The following is a 20,848-nucleotide window of genomic DNA, read 5'->3' on the forward strand; positions in this document are numbered from 1 at the left end:
AGTCTGTAGAACTCTGGGAACAAGGCACTGCTCAGCGGCTCTCCGCATCCTGACAACGGACACTACATCTATGATGGTCATCTGTGGCATAGCGAAATATCTGGGCAAAGCATGGCAGATACGCACAAAGCTTGCACAACCTAGAGTGGGGGTAGGGAATTGAGCCGCACAATTTGTTACTTGAAATTTTTAGAGCAAAACAGATTGGATCTGATTTTTAATGCGATTGTGTATTCTAATTTTTATTCTGTGCCTTGTTTTTTGTATTTTGAATTCTGTTTTTTAACAAAAAATTTTACCTTACAAAATGATGAAATGTACTTACTTTTATGATACTTTGCTATCGAATAAAGTATTACAACAACAACAATATATGTTTTTTTCCTCTTTATCTGTTTTCTCCTTCTTTTAAAAAAAGGGAGGGGATGGGGGAAATGTAATAATGTGATGCATTGGAATGTTCTTTTTTGGAATGGAAAGGGGGTTTAGAATACATGCAGTTCAGTTTTAATGGGCTCCTGGAGGCTACAGGCAGCTTCGTTGTGTGAAACCAATAAAGAGATTCAAGGCCACTCTGGAGTTCATGTTTTATGTACATTGTGGGCTATCACAAAACAGGACCGATTCACATACTATATTTTCTAGTATGTTTCATAGTACTACAGTAGTACAATAAAGTACTACAAAATGCCATCGACAAACCTATGTGGCATATCTCCTATGCGGGCTTCCACCCATGTCTTTTTTCTCCGCCAGCTTTGTGTTTTTCCTCATGCACAACAGTTAATTAGAGCACACAAAAGGAATTGTGTATTAATCTCTCCTGCATGCAGGCTTTCGATATGCACCTTACATGTAAATTATAATTATCCACAGCATGCATGAACACTATAATATTCTTATTAGGATACCTATCTAGTACTTTGTAGTTCAGGTTTAACTACAGCTATAAAAGCTTACAAAACAGTAGTAAATGTACTACAATACAGTTTTGGAGCATTTCAAGCACCATACATGGTTACTCACCACTACTACAACACCCTCCCATAGAAAAGAATGTGGGAAGGAACTTAGAATACCACCTTATAGGAAATCATTATAAATACATTAAATTGTTTTGACTTTTGAATGAAATATGTATATTTTTGTGTTTTGGTGTTAAAGAGTCAGATTAAATTAAAATATTTATTTAAAAAAAGTATTCACTATAGTTTTCAATAAAATTCAACAAAAAATGTAAGTATATTTAAATTAGTTAAAACACAACGTTTTAAGAAATGTACTAAATATTAATTAAACATTAAAATGTTAGTGAGGGGTTCTTTACATTTTTGCACTAAAATACAGTTCTTAATATAATTAATTTATTGAACTAATTAATTAATTATTCAATACATATTAAAATCAATTGTTTTAGTCCTACATTACTATCAATTATCTTAAATTAATTGACAGTTACATACTCCACTAAAATATTTTATTATTTTGAATAAAAAAATTATTACTTTTTTGTTATTTTCCTTGTTTTTGACCATATGGAGATCTATTCCCTAGTGGTGGAGCTTGTTGCATAAATATGAAAAGTTATTAGTAGTAACTCCACACTTGTAAATTGGTCTAAGATGTCTCAAACATCTGACTGGAGTGAGTGGAGACATTTATGTATGCACTTAGGTGTATAAGTGTGTAGACTTACACCTAGGTGCAGTAGTAGATTAACACATAAGTAAATATACATGTGTAACATTTAACTTTGTTAATGGGCCTTTCAACAGGCTTACAGAAACAGTAATTTTATTTAACTATTTACTGGTGAGATTGTGCCTCTATGAGAGTTCTTCATATTGAGATCCCCTATGTGGTCAGGCTGCCTCATTGTGTGATCAACCCTGATTTGCTAAGACACACTCCCGCAATCCCATCCTTCTGGTTTTCCGAGTGTACGCATAGAATCTCCAATTGGGGCTAAATATCATACATTACTGTCTTTCTAGCAATAACAAACTCTAGAAAAGGGGTTTGAAACTGCTAAGACATCCTTCAAGCGGGAATTCACTAACCAAAAATGTTCAACTAATATTAGTGGCTTTGTTTAGTCAATAACAAATTGCTTTCTGGGGCTTGTAGTTTTGCTCTTTAGAGGCTGTCTGGCAAATAAAAGAACTTGTTCAAATTGTCTCTAAAGTAGTCTTCTGACCACGTACAAACTAGTAACTCCATTAAACTTTAAAACACACAGTAGACCTGAGGGTTCACTAGTTGGCATGAGCCTTTAAAATGCCAGTATACATATGTCAATGCCACTCTACAACTAATGGGAAAAACAGCAAACACTAGTTATTCTATTAGAAATATGAATTTAAAACTGCAAATACAAGAAGAAATACGTTCAAAAGCAGTTTAGAGCTGTTAAAGAGATGCATGATCGCCACATTAACAATTCAGAGGATTTTACACAAAATGTCACTCAGCTCCTGGCCCTTACAGAAGCTCATAGCGTGATCAAATACTAGTGTCTTTGAAGAAAGATGGCAAAGTTAGCTCCCACTCATTAAATGCCTTGCATTTGTCCTAAGGTGACGAGGGTCTCATAACATTGACTGTCTCCTAGACCATCACTGAGGGGGCAGAAAGTGTGGCATAGTACTCCAACATTAAGAGAACTACCTGCACTCTACAGTATAAACTGAGGAGGCATAGAGGTTTCAACCTGAGGCTCAGCACTGGACTCGCACTCTGAGGAAAGTCACTGAACCGCAAAACTGCCTGTGTAACTGACTGGGAATGTTGTCTACAGCCTGGGATCTTGACTGATGGGGTATTGAGCGGAGCACATCCAGTCAAAGTAAGGATAGTCATTAAACCCCAAGGCATTTACTTTTTTACTGATCTCTTTGTAAGTACACTGGTGTAATGAAACTTGTGGGGGCCTCCCTGCAAGGCACGTGGAGGGTCCCCTCCGGGCTCATTCAGAAGCTCTGCAGCCAGAGTGCTGTGCTGAGGGAGGCCCCCTGGAGCTTGGGGGCCCCCGAACTGCGGGGGCTGTGGGGGCCTGTGCTACGCCCCCTTGTAAGTATAACCTAGATAGAGTTTCACAGATACTCTGTTAGACCTGCAAGCCTTAGGGTGGCCTTCCCCCACTTTTTTGCCTGCTTGCCTCCAACTTTGCTGATCTCGCTTTTGTTGGCCTTATGACTTTACCACTGATGAGCAATGCTAAAGTGCTTGTGCTCGCCCCCCTAAACATGGTTTGAATGGATTACCCACAATTATTTAATTTACCTATAAGTCCCTAGTAAAGTGCACTACATGTGCCCAGGGCCTGTAAATCAAATTCTATAAGTGGGTATGCAGAACTGATTGTGCCACCCACTTGAGCAGCCATTTATACATATCTCAGGCCTGCCACTGGAGAGCCTGTGTTTGCAGTTTGCACTGCTGTGTAGACCGGGCATTTAAAACTCCTTACCAAGCCTTAAACTCTCCTTTGATTAGATACAAGTCACCCCTAAGGTAGGCCCTATGTAACCCATAGGGAAGGGTGCTCTGTGTAATTAAAAGGTAGGGCATGCACTTTTAAGTTTGACATGTCCTGGTAGTGAAAAACTCCTAAATTTGTTTTTCCCTACCATGAGGCCTAACCCTCCCATGAGTTAACATTGGGGATTCCTTATTATACTTAATAAGCTATAATTCCCAAATGGAAGGAGTTGCAGCTATCATGTTTAGTATCTCTGGAATGGTAATGATAAATCCTCTTTGATGGTAAGGTTGGATGTATCATGACAATTCAAAAAATGCCACTTTTAAACAGATGGAATTTTTCTATTCTTAGCCCTGCATGTGTGCCTGCAGCCTGTCTCCAATACTCACCTGGGGAGGGTGACAGCTTTGCTTTGTGGATTCCCTCTAGATAGCCACACACAATGGGAGCTAAGCTGTAACTTAATGAGCCATCCTGGGAGGATGGGAGGAAGGAGCGTGGAACAACTTCACATTACAGCTGAAAAGGCTGTGTCCTGTCCCCACACAAAGGACTGAATACCCCCTGTAGTTAGCCTGGAACCAGGGCAGGAACGGAGGACATCTGTGCACTTCAAAGCCCTTCTAGGAAATCTCCCCCATTTCAAAGACACTACTGGGTATCATAACTGGACTTCTGACCCCACCACTTCAGTACACTTCTAGACCTGAGAAGACACTGCTGGGAAGAAGGCCTGCTGTGCTGCTAACTGACTGATACTCTGCGGGACTGCTCCTCTGAATGAATTGTTTTATTACTGTGCTGACCTGCTGCCGGCCTGCCCCTCTGGCCTGACAGAGAAGGACTGGCCCCACATCACTTGAACCCAGAATGATTCCAAGGGCTTTCTGGCTTGCCTCCTGATTGAAGTGTCCAGGACATAAAAGACTTCCAACTCACCTGGCTCAGCACCTGGACTTTGCCATCTGCAAGTCTGCCCTTGCAAGTCATTCTAACCCTGTACTTGGCCCTTGAAAGTTGGTTTAAAGTGCTATTCAGAAGAATCTGTGCATCACCGTCAACGCAAGGCTCGAAACCAGCGCAGCTCCTCCATTGAAGACACATCGCCTCCATTGCGAGGATGGCACCGACGCATCACATCCATTGTGAGGATTGACACTGATGCATCGCCACTGCGTGGCGCACCATCCCCTTTGTAGGCACGTTGACTTTGTGAGGCTCAGTCTGATGCTTCGCGTTTCCTGGGTGGACCATAATCGACACATCGCTTCACCTACACCCCTGCATTTTGTCTTTGATGATTACGCAACAAAAGTACTTTTCAGCGGGCCAAGTCTGATCCCTGATCCAACTCACGTTCCATTGCAGTAGGCCTGAACTTTTGGATTTGACCCGGTCTAGCACAAATCAATTATCTGTGCTTGTCTCTATTGCAATGATTGCAATTCTTTCTTAAGAATCTTCAAAGCAGAAGAGGTGGTAGAAAAGATAGTGTAGAGTTTGGAACCATTGCCAATGCAGTTTACATTATTTCTCAGTCCGTTTCCCTTATTCTTTTGCAAAAAGAACAATTGATGGACGGAAGGCTGAACAATGTCAAACACTCAGTCAGAGATCAGCGCCTAAATCCACCATTTTATTTGCTCACCACGCCATTCCAGTTTGGACATAGCTATATGCAAATCAGTCTTGACCCTGTTCTCATGGGAACAGTCCAGCCAAAACTGCCAGGCCAGGTCCTCCCGGACCAGGAACAAGCATCCTAGGACTATTTTGAGCTATCCTTCATCAGCCAGGATAGCTTGAATCCAGAGGCATGGCGAACATGGGACCCACGTCTGGACATGTCCGTCCTACTTGGGTGACAAATACTTTACACATGGACCCTTAAGCCTGACCGCTCTGTGTCAAGCTACCAGGGGATGAGCCTAGGTTAATTTGGGGTATGTTTGTGACTTACCTTGACTAGGATTGTGGTTCTGATTCAACAGGGTGCATACCTCTGCCAACCAGAAACCCAATTTCTATCATTGGTGATCAGCGGTGGGATAGGACTTGCGTTTGTGCAGTACCATATAGTGATTTGGTGTACACTGTATTTGTATTTGTATGGTTATTTGTAGAGCGCACTAGGACCAGAATGGTATCCTGACACTAATTCTGCTATTCCACATCTAAAGACCATTACGATTTTAAAAAATTGTTCCTTGGTTCTTTAATTGGCTTTTTCCCCTTTTCTAAATTTAACTGTCCTAATTTCCTTTTTGCACCATGGATGCCTGCAATGTTGATACCCACAGCAGGCCTGAGCTGCTGAAATTCTGCACACAGAAGAAAGTGAGAGCAGACAAGAAGGCTATCAAACTGAATCTCCAGGTAGCCCTCAGGGTCTTTGAGAAAGTACAACGATGGCAGGCCACCTCAGAAGATGATGAGGTGGATACCTATGATGAAGAACAAGCACAGCCAGAGGAGGAGAGAGAGGACCCAACCCAGGACCCTGAGCTGTCATCAGGGTCCAATTCAACCCCAGCAGAGGACATGGAGGACCTGTGGTATTCTATATGGTGTAGGTCGATGGTTAGTCTGAATCAGGTTATTCTGAAGGATTTCTTAGAGATGGTCGTTGCTAATAAGATCATGTGGCTGAAGCACGTCAGGAATACCCTGGGGGTTCTTGATTTTCTAATTTTGTATGAGAACCACTACAATTGTGCGCTCATCTCTAAAGCCTGGATTAAAGAAATGTTGCTTCAGAAAATGAAGTAACTGTGAAGCAGTATTTATTGACTCCCCAAATCCCCAGATTATACATTCTTATCTTCAGCACAAGTTCATCCTAGCGATATTTTAAATGACATCCTTTTGAAGTTGAGATAGCCCAGTAATGTATATTCTGTAAATGATATGACTTTTTGCCCCTGTGATGGGATGTCTTCACAGAAAAACTTGCATAGACTCTTTTTTTGCTCTTTCTGTACTGTTCAGAGGAAGAGATTTATAATTTCTATTGTGGAATAAAAAAGCCTTTTTAGGGGCTCACTGATGCACTGGTCCTTAAACCAACAAAGAAGAAATTGGCACGGTAGCTGTAATATTAAAGAGAATACATTTATTAACCTCACCTGAGGAAGACTACGTCAATACGGTACCCTCAGGCCACTGTATGAGGTAGTCCAAAGAGGACAGAAACCATGGTGCTTACATACTGTGATAGTTGCAGTGTAAGCATGGAGGTTCAAAAAGAGGGTACAAGTATATACATGAATAGCTATTACACATATATGGACAGCTGGAAACTACTTAGTCAACTGAGTGGGAGGAGTAACAAAAACCCTTACATAAGTTGGAATAGTCTGACAGTTAAGTCTGTAACAGGTGCATTCTAGCAGCTATACGCCTTTCTGATCATACATTGCTCTGTCTCAGTGCTGAAGGAGTTAACTGTTACTGATGACACAAGCAGAATTCAAGGGCAGGCAATAGTGAAGACAGGAGAAGCACATGGCTAACTAAAAATGTCTGCCACAAACAAAATGGCTTCAGCTTATGCTAACAGTTATTTCTGCGATTTCCACACTATTTTATGCTAATTTAATCTTAGGAGTTGTAGACCCACACTTTACTTTCTTTAAATGCTGAGCAATCCTTTGGTCTGATATTCATTGGCGTCATTCCTCTGGGCTGTATTGAAGAGAAGGCAAGCTTAGACCCTTAATGAAATCTGATTTTAGAGGTTATCTATTAATTCCTAAGTATTGCTGCTCATGTGATTTTAATGATTGGTTTTATGGACGAGACAGCTTCTCAATACGATAAGACAATTTTTTTACTTATTTATTGTTAGTGTTTAGTCTTAAAGGTTATCCTTTTATTGTACTTAATTTCAATAGGAATTTTATTTTGTATCTGTACTTTACATGCAATGAAACATAGTAAAATAAGGAGTGTTGGCTGACTGACTGACTGACCAGGATGGTGCAGGGAGCAGTGTGTCAGCCAGGGGCCTGACCCCACAGGAGGTGGAGGACAGGAAAGAGGAGAAAAAGCTCAATCAGGAGCTAGCTAAATTAAGGCTAGGAAAATAAAAAGCTGAGGTTGAGAGAGCCTTAGAGGAGAAGAGGCTGGCTATGGAGAAGAGAAGCATGGCCCATGAGCTCAGTCATTAAGTGCCCACTGGAGAAGGGAGGGTCTGCACACTAAAGGATATGGTGCCTAGTTATGTGGTGGGGAATGGCATTAACAAGTGTTTTTCAGTGTATAAACTGGCTTTAAGGGTGCACAAGGTTCCCAATGAGTACTGGGAGTACGTTGTGAAGGTACATGCCCACGGTGGGGATGGGCACACTCCTAACACTAGAGGTAAAGGACCAGACACAATACACTTCCATGAAGGCCCTAATTAGCAATAAGTTTGGGTTGACTCCTGAGTGGTATAGACAGAAGTTCAGGAGTAGCCTCATATTTTTTACACAGACCTAGCATGGCCATCTAGATTATTCCAATGAGGGGCTGGGTGAGGGACAGCAAGATAGATTATACTGGGCTTTACCATCTGATTCTGAGGGAGCACATGCTGAATATTTGTTTTACAAAGCTCCGCCAGTACCTGGTTGATAGCAAACTAACTGACACCAGGAAGCTTGCTGAGGAGGCAAACCTCTGGGCCAGCACCTGAGTGTCCAAAACGTAAAGGCATCTTGAGGGATTCCAAAAGAAGTCCACATCTCTTCTAATACTGTAAAGTATAGGCAGTGGGTCACAATTAATAGGCAAGGGGTTGAGGCTCTAATGGACACAGGAGCCTGCATGACTAAAGTAAGGAGTCAGCCAGTCAGTCAAAGATCTTTCTTCATCTAATTTAGCCATAAAAGAGCAATAGAAACATTTGAATTACATAAATATACATAATAAAATTAATCTTTGATGAAATCAAAACACAAGAATCATTATTTTACAATGTTACGAAGCCGAACTGCATAGGAAATATACCTTCAAATCATTAAACAAGTGAATTCATCGTTTAAGAGAAGTAGATGGCGTTGAGCAGGTTGGCACTTTCTAATATTTAAGAATCTTAATAATGGTTTTTAAAAAGTATGCCGCGAGCCAGAATAAAGTTTGCAAAAAAACATGACATTTAAAGTGCTCTGTGCAGAAAGTGAATCACATGGGCACATTTCTAGTTTAGTATCACAGTATACATCACATGGGTACGACACCAGGAGATGAGCAATGCCCATCCTGAATCTAATCAAGTAAAACATTTGAATCTGATTGAAATAGAAGGAAATGTATGGTTCAACTTTTGGGGAACCAACTAATAATGAGTGCTCTACAACCCTTTTTGTGACATCTCTTTACTATCTCTTACTTGCTTCAAATAAAAGAGAAAATCCTTTTTCAGATTGTTTTTTGGGGTTGAAGAAATATCATCCGATGTGCTGAAACTGTCCTCCAAACCCAGCTTCCCTAATTGTTCATGAATATAAGATAACCAGGGATTCTTTTTTATAGTCTAGTTTCAAGCAATCTAAAATGATATCACGATTCAGGACTGGTTCCTCCTTGGTCCATATGTTATGCCAGAGCTAATTGTATAAAAAGTCAACGGTGTTACACCTAATTCATTGTGGCACATAGTGACAGGAGTGCTTTTAGGTAATGTCAATGTGCGTTTTAACATCATATTTTCAGCTCTCTGAAGCCCCAGGGTATTAGTGAAGCCCCAGACTCCCGCATCATACAAAGCTCATGTCCGTGTTTTGTAGATGTCTATTATGGCTTTAATTCGGGCAAGAGCCTAATTGTGAATCTGAAGTTGCCTCTGTGTTTTTATTAAAGCTTCCAATCCTTGCATCTACTAGATGTGTCCATGAATTTTTTTCATTAAAAAGTCTACCTAAATAGGAAAAAATCGGTACCCGAGACAGTATTTCATTCAGGGCCCGGGTGCACGTGCTCATGGGAAGTTAATTACCTATACCCATGTGTCTGCCTCATTTATTTCGTAGCATGTGGACCAAGGGCCCACACCACAACAATAACATCCTCTAATTGAAAGCGTAACAAATCTAATGAATATGCCTCCATTCTATCTAAAAACTCGCTATATAGGAATACCTATTAAATGCATTGACAAATGACTGAGGGCCTGATTTTGAGTTTGGTGAATGGGTTACTCCATCACAAACGTGACAGATCTCCGGTCTGCCTTATTGCACGTTCCATACTTAGGTTTGATACACTTGTATTAAGGCAGACAAGATATCTGTCATCTTTGTGATGGTAATTAGTCACAATATCGAATTTTTAATATCGATATGGCAAAATATCGAGATTAAAATATAGAGTGGACATAACATCGACTTACAAAAATATAGTGGTACAGAATATCGAAATGCAGGTAAGAAATATCGTTCTTCATAATTTCGAAGTTAGTAATATCGACAGTCATAATATAGTTGTTAAAAATAGCGATTTTTTTATAGTGTTTTAAGTGTTAGTATATGTGCTAAAAGTATTTGTTATTATTTTTGTAATGTATGGTTGAATTTTTTAAAACTAATGAATTTTAATTAAATTAGTTTTAGTGTAATTTAAATCCGCAGCGGGTTGTGGGTTTATAGGGGAATAAGGTGGGAAGTAATTTAATTATAATATATATTTTTAGAAATATTTTGAAATAATTCATTATATGTTAATTATTTTTTGCACAATTTAATTCTGTAGCGGGTTGTGGGTTTATAAGGGAATAGGCCGGAAAGTAATTTAATTGAAAACAATGAATTATTTTACTAATTAATAATTTTGTATTTAATCATTTATATTGTTAATTGAGTTATTTAATTAATTATTAATTCATTATAAATTGATTCATAACAATTAATTGTTAATTATGTTAATTGTGTTAATTTGTTTATTAATTAGATATTAATTATTAACAATTAATTAGTGAATGTGTTAATTGTGTACTTTTTTTAGGAGTGAGGTGAGGGTTGATAGGTGAGTAGGGTAGGAAGTACTTTAGTTTTAATGTAATTTTTATTGTTTTATATATTATATTTATTAAACGTTATTTTACAGGGTTAATTTTGTGAATTAATTTAGATTTGATGGTTGTTAATTTTATTGTTAATTGTAATTAGTTAATTAATTAATTTTTAATTAATTGTGTTAATTTATTAATATTTTACAATATTGTAGGTGACGTTTATAGGGGAAAAGGGTGGGAGGTAAATTAATTTTGAAAAAATAATTACTTGTTGATTAATGTTAATTATATTGTAGGAGTGGGTATACTAAATTATTCCCCTACGCTATCCAACACTTTACCTACTGTTACACTTGGTGGAGTGGGAATATTAAATTATTTCCACCTGCTATCCAACACCTTTCCTACTGTTGCATCCGCTGGACTGGGAATAGTAATTTTTACCCTCCCGCTATCCAACACATTCCCTACTGTTGCACTCACTGGAGTGGGAATAGTATTTTTTACCCACTCACAATCTAACACTTTCCCTGTTGTTGCACACACTGGAGTGGGAATAGTCATTTTTACCCACGGGCTATGCAACACTTTACCTACTGTTGCACTCACTGGAGTGCGAATAGTAATTTGTATCCACCCGCTATCCAACACTTTCCCGACTGTTACACCTGGTGGAGTGGGAATAGTAATTTTTACTCTCCCGCTAGCCAACACTTTCCCTACTGTTACACTTGGTGGAGTGGGAATAGTAATTTTTACCCACCAGCTACCCAACACTTTCCCTACTGTACCACTCATTAGAGTGGAAATAGTAATGTTATCCCCTACGCTATGCAATGTTTCCAGTAATGTTATATTTAATGTAGTGTAAAATATGATTTTGTAAAAAATATTTATTTTAATGTTTAACTTATTATATGTCATTTATATTTATATTCATATTATAGGTATATATATATATATATATATATATATATATATATATATATATATATATATATGTGTGTGTGTAATTATATTTGAAAGTATGTTTTTAACATTTTATATTTAAAAATATTACATTTTTTTAATAGTAATACGTTAATATATATAATTATGTATTTTTTTATTTATTCATTTTAACGTTTTTTTATTATTTTAAAGTATATTTTACTTAATTATATTGATTATTTAATTAATTTTATATTACTTTTAAGACATTTAAACAGTTGATATTCAAGCAAACTATATTATTGACAACGATATTTAGGATTCGATATTTTTGTACTTACCTGTTTGTAGATAGGAAGTCGATATTCTGTCATTCTATATTTTTTCATCGATATTCTGGAAGCTCGATATTCTGTTCCTCCATATTCTGTCAGTGATCCGTTTGTGACGGTGCCCCATCTGCTACATCCCAAATCATGCTCTAAGTCAGACAATGGCCTTGAGCGCAAGTTAACTATACAGCATGAAACAAAAATCACAAAGAATCAAACAGCAAAAAAGTTGGCAAGAAGCATCAGCAGCGATAGGTTCCTGTTTGAACTGATTTAATTTAATTCTGAAATGCATGACAGTGTTAAAAACAGTATCCAAGCTCAGAGTATATGATGTGTAACAAGTCATGCTGGCACTAGAAGAAGCAGGACGTGCCGCAGGTGTGGCTGGGGCTGGTGCCCTTGTAGCGTGCCCTGTAGATGCCAGCACATGGCTGAAAAATGAAGATTTGAATGGTGCAGGCGAATAAAGCCTTTGATTTGGCACTGTAGGAGCAGCGGAGAGATGTGCATTGCACGCGGTACCCAATTGTGTCCTAAATAACCCGCCGGCCACTACAGCACACAGGCTGAGCAGTGAGTTTAGGTCTATCAAGACAAGAAAGGGTATGTAGTTACACACATACTACCTAGTGTAGATAGCTTAACTCTGATCCTGAAGAAGTATCCTGATCTTTAATGACAACGATGACACGAAACATGTTGATCACCATAGAGTAGAACCCCTACCATTAGACACCTAACGACTAGGTTAGGGTCCTCTCTATGTTATTATTTTAACTAGGCAGTTTACCTTCATAATAAAAATTCAGTGAGGACTAACTGACCTATTTTAATTTTCACTACCTCTCCTTCTACTATACACACTTGGCCTCTCACCCCCACTGCACCCACCGGCAGGAACAAAAGATCCCCGATAAAGAGCCCCGGTTCCGGGTGCCCGTCAGGTATTGCAGCGCCGACCTGACTAGGGGCAGGCTCAAATGATGAAGCATGACACCTAGCTTGCTGGGTGTGTGAGAGCCCTAGTTCCAACAAGGAGCACTCCTTCTCCTTATTTCACACCCTGTGGATCCTTCAGGATCACACTACTGTTTGCATTCATCTCACTCTACCAGAGGAACTTTATACCCTTGTCTTGTGAAACTGTAATTGGAGCCAAGGATGCAGTAGCTGCAATAGGATTCACAGCTCTGTACATCCAAGAATGGTGGCAGTTATGGTCCCACAAATGTCAATTTTCATTGGCGAAAAATGAGATTTGTAAAAACACAGAGGGGGAGATTTACGAAAGATTCACGCAGCGCAGCCCGAAGCCGTGCTGTGTTACGCAAAAGGGAGGGAGCAGGAGAGCACCATATTTTCAAAGATATGGCTCTCTCATCCACTTTCCCTTGGGCTGGCACTGATTACAGCTGCTGTGTGCCACTCACACACCTCAGCACCATAGTGCTAGGGTGTGTGTGTGTGTGAGTCCAGTGTAGGTTTTGTACAGGAAGGATACCCTTCCTGTACAAAATACTGTGCCGAGACATGAGGAAAGGCATTTCCCACTTAATGGCCGATTCCAATCTCGTTGGGAAAGCCATCCGTCCGAGCCGGATCTGAGGGATTTCCAACCGAGCCGTGCCCCTGGAGTCCGACTGAGTGAGTACGATGAAGCTGTATGCTGACGGACTCAGGTCGCTCTGACTCCCATTGAGGTCAATGGGAGCCGGTCGTACGACGCGTACACAGGCTGCCATTGACTGAATGGGTATGTTGCGAACAAGGCGCCCCCTGTAGTGTGTACGCATTGGTGCCACCGCACATGCATGTGTAGGGAGGACCCTTGGATCTCCCCCGTGACCGATTCGTAAGGCTTCGGGTGCAGGGTGCAGGGTGAACCTGTACAGCCCCCCACAGACAGCTTCCCAGACGTGTTGCGAGTCGGAGGTTTTGGCTCAATCAGGCTGTCCAACTTCTGCATCATGCTCACTCAGTCATAAAACGTCTCCATTGTGCGGTACGAATCGTGTCTGTACAGGTCATATGGAGCGGTTCGGAACCGGATACGGGTCGGTCGGCGCTTACGCGTTTATTCGCATTGTACTTGGACGTCCAAACCTGTGTATGACTAGGTTGGAAAATAAGCCTCCGAATCGGATCCGCTACTTCCGAACCTGATTCGGAGGCCTTTTGGACGGGATCGGAATCAGCCCCTAAGTATGTGTGCTGCACAGTGCACCACACTTGTAAAGTCGGAAAAGGAAGGAGAAATGAAAGCATTTCTCCTTCCTTGCTTCTAGTTTAAAAGGGCGCAGTTTTCTCACGCTAAACCCAATCTATTGTGTTTAGTAAATTGGGTTTAGCGTGGGAAACCTTGGGTGGGGGCATGTGAAAGCCCATTCATTTCCCTTGGCACGCCCCCATGCTGCAAAGTAATGCAAAGCAGGCCATGCGCTGCTTCACATTACTTGTACGTTAATTCAAGTTTAGCGCTTGAAAGTAAATTAGAAAAAAGATTTTGCGCCATATTACGTCACTTTTGTGACTAGAACACAGCGCAAAAAACTTAGAAAATCACCCCACAAGTATTGTAAAGAAATCTGTAATGTTTGCATTCATATCACCCCTGAGAGTTACGTTTCTGACAGACATAAAAAAGTGAAAGGCAGGGATTGTAAAGAAACATAATACCAGTAAAAACATGTGGATTGTCTGCAGTTGAGGATGGAATGCTCCCAATTTAATTTATTAAAAGAAGGCATAACATGTTTCTTCCTTTTTTTTTTAAGTCCTCATCACGCAAAGCCCCAGTGTCCATTCAGAGCTTTGGTGTGGGGGGCCCAGATTTGCCTTGAATCAACCTTTTTCTAGCCTTGTCCTTTTGAGGCCTTCTTTTGTCCAAACTGAAAGGCACACGATTTGTTTCTTTCTTAGAGACTATTTACAATCTTCCAAAAAGATTATAAGACAGAAATAGAACAGTAATGGTAATTAAATACTTTATGAGCCTTGAATGTATTTAGTGTCAAGCTTAGTTGTTTTAAATCAATTATCTGTGCTTGTCTCTATTGCAAAGATTGCAATTCTTTCTTAAGAATCTTCAAAGCAGAAGAAGTGGTAGAAAAGATAGTGTAGAGTTTGGAACCATTGCCAATGACTTTCAATGCAGTTTACATTATTTCTCAGTCAGTCTCCCTTATTCTTTTTGCAAAAAGACCAATTGATGGACGGAAGGCTGAACAATGTCAAACACTCAGTCAGAGATCAGCGCCTAAATCCACCATTTTAATTGCTCACCACGCCATTCCAGTTTGGACCTAGCCATATGCAAATCAGTCTTGACCCTGTTCCTCATCAGAACAGTCCAGCCAAAACTGCCAGGCCAGGTCCTCCCTGGACCAGGAACAAGCATCCTAGGACTATTTTCAGCTATCCTTCACTAGCCAGGATAGCTGGGAATCCAGAGGCATGGCGAACATGGGACCCACGTCTGGACATGCCCGTCCTACTTGGGTGACAAATGCAAAAAGAACACTCATGCATCCACTCACATACCCACTCATACACCCACTCATAGACCCATTGAGAGATTAATGTGCCCACTCACAGACCCACTCAGGCATTCAAACACCCACTCACAGATGCACTCAGACACTGATGCACTCACTCACAGAGCCACTCAGACACTCATGTACTCACTCACAGACCCACTCATATTCTCATGGACTCATTCACTGACAGTCACTCAAACCCATTGATATTCTGATGCACTCACTCACAGACCCACTCATGCAACCACTCACAAATGCACTCAGAGACTTATGTGACCACCCCTAGACCCTATCAAACACTTATGTGGCAACTCTCAGACCCACTCAGATAGTTATGCAGTATCTCACAGATCCACTCAGACACTCATGCATCCACTCACAGACCTACTCAGACAATTATGTACCCAGTCCCAGGCCCACTCCAACACTGATGCACCAATTCACAGACCCACGCAGACACTACAAGTCTCAGAACTGAAAGGAAGAATCATGCACCATAAGTGTACCTAACATGTGATGCGGTGAAACTTGACAGCTATGTATTATTTACCCTTTAGGGTAGGTAGCGGTAATTTATTGAACAGGTTTGCACATTCTTTGATGGAAACACATGCCCTTTGTACTAATCCTAAGTTATATTTCTAGTATGAGAGCCTCAGATTAAAAATGCAGGGGCAGATTTACGAGAAAGTGCCGCAGCGTGGCACCGCAAGGCCTTTGGCTGCGCCACGCTGCGGCACTTTCAGAGCACAGGAATGCAACATATTTAGAAGGATATGTCACATTCCTGTGCTCTCCCCTGCGCTGGCGCACAAACAGCTGCCATGCACCAGCGTAGGCACCCTTGCACCATTGTGCAAGGATGCCTGCATCATGGGAAGATTGTTTTTGTGTAGGAAGGGACACCTTCCTGCACAAAAACAATCACTACAGGCATTTTCTTCTTTCAATGCGTGCTGTAGAATGCAGCACGCATTGAAAGTAGAAATAAACAAGGAGAAATGAAAACATTTCTCCTCGTTGTGCCTCGCCACGCCGCCCCTAGGGTGGCATAGCATACTGACGTATTTCCAGGTTTATGAATCCTCGTAAATCTGGAAATGTGTTTGGCTCCATGGGTGTTGCGTGGGAACACCCACAGCAACACCCATGGAACACCCCTTTCACGCAAAATGCTGTGTGTAAAGGAGCCATATTTACAAGGACAGGAAAAGGCACGCAGGGTGGCTTTTACTGTTTTTGTAAATATGGGGCAGAGAAATACGCTGCCAGTGCGTCACAAAAAATGACTTACTGGCAGCACATGGGGCTTGTAAATCTGCCCCTCAGTGTTTAAACATGGGTCAGGCCTACTAGTGCAGACTGTGTCTGTGCACCCTTACTGCCAGGTTTATCTGACATGTGTAAGCTGTTTGTCAAGTGTTTAATCTATGTTTAAGTACACATAACTCGCCTGTGAGGTGTACTGAAGGTAAACCATAAAAGATGGCGATGTGTGCTTAAAAGATTGAGAGATGCCCTTTTGAGTTTTAGTAACTTACTCATGAACTTGCAGACCCCTATTCCAAGCACTACATAGAATACACTACATATGCCACCCATAATGCAACTGAGATATATGGTTCCAAAGCATAGAGCCTCTTTCTCTTCCCAGTCACAGAGTGACTTATACATTCACTCACATACTCAGAAACTTCTTATGTATGCACAAGTATCGAAGGGAGTTGCAAGACACCTACGCACCCTTCTATTCCCTAACAAAGGCACTTAGGTATTTGTCAGGCTATATAGAGCCTCATTTATGAGGTCCTAGCTGCACTTTTGTGCTGCCAGAGCGTCACTTTTTTTTGCTCCTGTGGCGCAATGTGCTGCAGCATATTTACAAGGCCATGTAAAGGCACTTTATGTGGCTTATCAAGGTCTTGTAAATATGTGCCCCTTTCATGCAGAACACTGCATAAAAGGGACATTCTATGGGTGTTGCTGTCGGGATTCTTAAGCAACATCCATGGAATCTGAAGCATTCCAAGATTTACTAGGAATCGTTAACCTGGAAATGCATCAGGTTCTAACGCCACCCCAGGGGTAGCATTAGGGAGGCGCAACTAGGAGAAATAGCCATATTTCTCCTCATTTTTGCCTCTTTCTATGTGTGCTACAGAATGCAATACACCCCTTGTGATTATTTTTGTGCAAGAAGGTGACCCTTCCAGCACAAAAACAATCAGCCCTACAACGCAGACGCCCTTGCACCGTGGCGTAAGGGTGCCTGCGTTGGTGCATGGCAGCCCATTGTGCACCAGCGCAGGGAAAAATAAAAGCAATGCACTGTATCTCATAGATACACCGCATTTCTGCCCTTTTCTTTTGATGCAAGCAAGCGCAGCAAAATTCCTTGTGGCACTGCCCTGCGCTGTAACCTTGTAAAAGAGGCACTTGGAGAGCTATAAAACTGAAATTCACATACTGGCACATTTACTTAAACATCTCATGGCACTACTAGATGGACTCCTCCACTCTCTCAGATATGTAGCAAAGTAGTGCCACAACCTTGTCATCCATCCGGACAAAAAGTCCTTTAAACATGGGTCAGGACTACTAGGGCAGACCCTGTCTGTGCAGTCTCACTACCAGCTTTACTTACTATAGTATGGCTTTAAGGTCCATTGTTGACATTTGCTAAATTCGCATGAGCTTCGCTGCCATGAGGCTGCTTTTGCGGTACAAAAGGGGGTGGTGATGGACGGAGCATCTGAACCAATCAAACACTCACACCCAGTCAACAGATCTGGGTTTAATCCATCACTGTTCTTTAGCCCACTCTGCCACCCCAGTTCAGACATGGCCATATGCAAATCAGTCTGACCCTGTGCCTCATGGGAACAGTCCAGCCTGAACTGCCAAGCCATGCCTTCCCTTGACCGGAAACAAGCTTCCTAGGACCGGTTTCTGGCATTTCAGCCGTCTTCAGCCAGGCTTGCTTGAATCCAGTGGCAAAGTGAGCAAGGGACTCACGTCTGAGCATACACTGCCAACTTATGGCGAACAAAGTGTACAAAAGAGGGTGGTGATGGACGGAGCATCTGAACCAATCAAACACTCACACCCAGTCAACAGATCTGGGTTTGATCCATCACCGTTCTTTAGCTCACTCTGCCACCCCAGTTCAGACATGGCCATATGCAAATCAGTCTGACCCTGTGCCTCATGGGAACAGTCCAGCCTGAACTGCCAAGCCATGTCTTCCCTGGACCGGAACCAAGCTTCCTAGGACCGGTTGCTGCCATTTCAGCCGTCTTCAGCCAGGCTTGCTTGAATCCAGTGGCAAAGTGAGCAAGGGACTCACGTCTGAGCATACCCTGCCAACTTATGGCGAACAAAGAGGTACAAAAGGGGGTGGTGATGGACGGAGCATCTGAGCCAATCAAACACTCACACTCAGTCAACAGATCTGGGTTCAATCCATCACCGTTCTTTAGCCCACTCTGCCACCCATGAGGCTGCTTTTGCGCACAACACTGCATGCATATATTTCGCAAGACCCTGTTTGTGCCCCTTTCACATGAGAACTGTCTACCTTACACTCTCTCTGCTGTGCTCTGAGGTTTAGTCTGCACACGATGTTCAAGGTTAAACAACAATGCCCCTTGTTATTCCGTCCTGGTCAGTCCCTCGCACCTAGACATAACATGCTACACATAGCTGCACTACTGGAAATCGTGTGCTTTAATATTGCAAGCACAACATGTTTTAACACACTCGGAGAGACAACTTTCCAAAGAAAAGAGCTGTGCTTATCCTGAGAAGTGAACATTGCATCTAGGCCTTGAGGTAGGGGGTCTGCTGACAAAGCCCAGAGGTCCTTTTTTTTAATAATAAACTATCTCTTACCACGGGGAGGGTGGTTAGGTTGTTAGGTCCTTTTCCACTGATTTTTATAAAATTATATCCCTGTTTGTTTTCTATGGTATTTTAACAATGCTGACTATATTGTGTTCATGCATTTTGCTGCTAGTATTGGCACGTGTACTGCACCATAGGGTGCGTTAGTTGAAATAAATATTTAAACAATCCAGCGTCTCATATTACTCACATTGTGGACAAGTACGAGTGAGTGAGCGAAGGAGTGTCTTGCTCCCGCGATTCCCAAGATAGAGGGACGTGTTCTGGGTTGTCTAATCATTGGTAGCTTCGCTGTAGATGGAGAATGAATGAGACAATATAGCTAATCGGTTTGGGATTTTGGGTACTAATGTGGTAGGTTGGTACACCTCTATTCACTAAGGTCCTGTTTTACTGTGCATAGTTCTGCATATGTGCAGAACCCTGCACGAAAATGAAGACTCCTGATAGATTTCAGGTCCCTGATCGGCATTCTCCTCATTCTTCACAGGACTCATCTGGCTCGCAGGTCGGTGGTGGGGAATGCCAGGATCGTGGCACGAGTCATCCTGTTCCACGGGGACGTGATCAACCTCGTCAGTTTGACGGCAAGGGGAAGCAGGAGGAACAACAACGTTCCGTGCCCATTTTCAAAAGAAAAAAATTGCTGCTTTGACTACGAGATATGCCACAGACAGTGAGAACCCGACTGCTGGACAGGACTTGGGTGGTAACCCTGCTAGACAGCGCAGCTGAAGTTACCATAGTGCGGGAGGCGCTGCTTCCTTGTCTGGAGGCGACAGCAACTGATACTTTCGTTACTGTGGAGACAGCTGACACCCAGGTTGCCCTCCTGGATTGACTGTACAATATATTTTTTCCTATAGAGGGTGCCATTGAGCGTGTAATCACAGGGATTTTATGGGAGAATCTAACAGCTTTCTATGACATTTTGCTAGCGGAGGCAGATTGTTCCCCACCTTTTGTTCTAGCCACGACTTACGCGGAGGACGTGATACTTCCGAGTTTTTCTTGTTATGTCCCCGAAGAGGATGCAGAGGCTTTTGCAGCTGAGTGGGCTTTGGCCCTGGCACCAGCACTGTACCATAATCAAGTTGGCTGAGATAAAGATTCACCGCCACATGATATTCCATTGCAGTCTATGCCTCAACCACAACCCCAATATCCCCTATGGCGGCAAGCCAAAGGTCCTGTTGCTGATATTCTCGCCCAATTGGTGTATCAAGGAGTGATTGAAACATGTGTGTCACCAATGAATAATCCGCTCTTTACTGTATCTAAACCCGATGGGTCTTACTGCATTGTTTTTGATTATCGGCATTTGAATTCTCATTGTCGGACCTTTGCGGTACAGAATACCCATAGCTCTGCTTTAGTAGACAGCATAGTTTGTGAAAAATATAAAACAACACTTGATATTTCCAATGGTTTTTATATCCTTACCTTGTGCCCTGAATGCAGTCAATGGACTGCATTCACAGCCGGTGGAAAACAGAACAAATACCGGCGTTTGCCTGTGGGGTATAAAACAGCGAAAAACCAAAGGTGATGATGGACGGAGCGTTGACAATACAAACACTCACCCCCAGTCAACTGATCTGGGTTTAATCCATCACCGTTCTTTAGCTCACTCCGCCACCCCAGTTCAGAATGGCCATATGCAAAT

Source organism: Lissotriton helveticus, chromosome 5_1, assembly GCF_964261635.1.
Source record: "Lissotriton helveticus chromosome 5_1, aLisHel1.1, whole genome shotgun sequence".
Taxonomy (NCBI): Eukaryota; Metazoa; Chordata; class Amphibia; order Caudata; family Salamandridae; genus Lissotriton; species Lissotriton helveticus.